Source organism: Erythrolamprus reginae, chromosome 7 (assembly GCF_031021105.1).
Source record: "Erythrolamprus reginae isolate rEryReg1 chromosome 7, rEryReg1.hap1, whole genome shotgun sequence".
NCBI classification, from domain to species: Eukaryota; Metazoa; Chordata; class Lepidosauria; order Squamata; family Dipsadidae; genus Erythrolamprus; species Erythrolamprus reginae.
Genome location: NC_091956.1, coordinates 33001063 through 33002731, shown reverse-complemented (window position 1 = coordinate 33002731; position 1669 = coordinate 33001063).

The following is a 1669-nucleotide window of genomic DNA, read 5'->3' as shown; positions in this document are numbered from 1 at the left end:
TTAAAAACACTTCCCTCCTGGACCTTATTTAACCCTTTAATATATTTAAATGTTTCGATCATGTCCCCCCTTTTCCTTCTGTCCTCCAGACTATACAGATTGAGTTCATTAAGTCTTTCCTGATACGTTTTATACTTAAGACCTTCCACCATTCTTGTAGCCCGTCTTTGGACCCGTTCAATTTTGTCAATATCTTTTTGTAGGTGAGGTCTCCAGAACTGAACACAGTATTCCAAATGTGGTCTCACCAGCATTCTATATAGCGGGATCATAATCTCCCTCTTCCTGCTTGTTATACCTCTAGCTATGCAGCCAAGCATCCTACTTGCTTTCCCTACTGCCTGACTGCACTGTTCACCCATTTTGAGACTGTCAGAAATCACTACGCCTAAATCCTTTTCTTTTGAAGTATTTGCTAACACAGAACTGCCAATACAATAGTCAGATTGAGGATTCCTTTTCCCCAAGTGCATTATTTTACATTTGGAAACATTAAACTGCAGTTTCCATTGCTTTGACCATTTATCTAGTAAAGCTAAATCATTTACCATATTGCCGACGCCTCCAGGAATATCAACCCTATTGCACACTTTAGAGTCATCGGCAAATAGGCAAACCTTCCCTACCAGACCTTCCCCTATGTCACTCACAAACATATTAAAAAGAATAGGACCCAGAACAGACCCTTGTGGCACACCGCTTGTAACCTGACTCTGCTCAGAATACTCGCCATTCACAACAACCCTCTGGTGTCTATGCTTCAGCCAGCTGCAAATCCATTGAACTATCCAGGGATTAAGTCCAATCTTCACTAATTTATCTATCAGCTCTTTATGTGGAACCGTATCAAAGGCTTTGCTGAAGTCCAGGTAGGCAATATCCACGGCACCACCTTCATCCAACACCTTTGTGACATAGTCAAAGAAATCAATGAGATTAGTCTGACATGATTTGCCTTCAGTAAAGCCATGCTGATTTGGGTCCAATAATTTATTGTTTTTTAGGTGCTGATTTATCCTCTTTTTCAGTAGAGTCTCCATCATTTTAACGACAACTGATGTCAAGCTAACTGGCCTGTAGTTACCAGCTTCTTCTCTACTGCCCTTCTTGTGGATAGGCACAACACTTGCCATTCTCCAATCCTCAGGAACATCTCCTGTTAACAAGGATTGGTTAAACAAATCAGTCAGGGGGGTAGCAATGACAGATCTGAGTTCTTTAAGAACTCTGGGGTGGATGCCATCTGGACCCATTGCCTTATTTATCTTTAATCGTTCAAGTTCTTCTAAGACATCGGCTTCTAAGATCACTGGAGCTGAATCCGTACAGTTGGAGGCAATGCTATATCCCTCTATAGTATTATTTTGTAAGGTGTCTTTTGAGAAAACTGAACAGAAGTAGCTATTGAAATGGTCAGCGATCTCCTTATTCCCATTAATGCATGTATTTTTCCCGGTACTAAGCTTCGTGATGCCGCAGTTTTTCTTCTTCTTATCACTAATATATCTGAAGAAGGTTTTATCCCCCTTCTTTAGAGATTTGGCAATTTCTTCCTCTTTTGAGGCTTTAGCAGCATATATTATCTGTTTCGCCTCCTTCTGTCTCATTTTATACACCTCCCTATCAGCTATACTTCCAGACTCTTTATACCTCCTATAGGCAGCCTTTT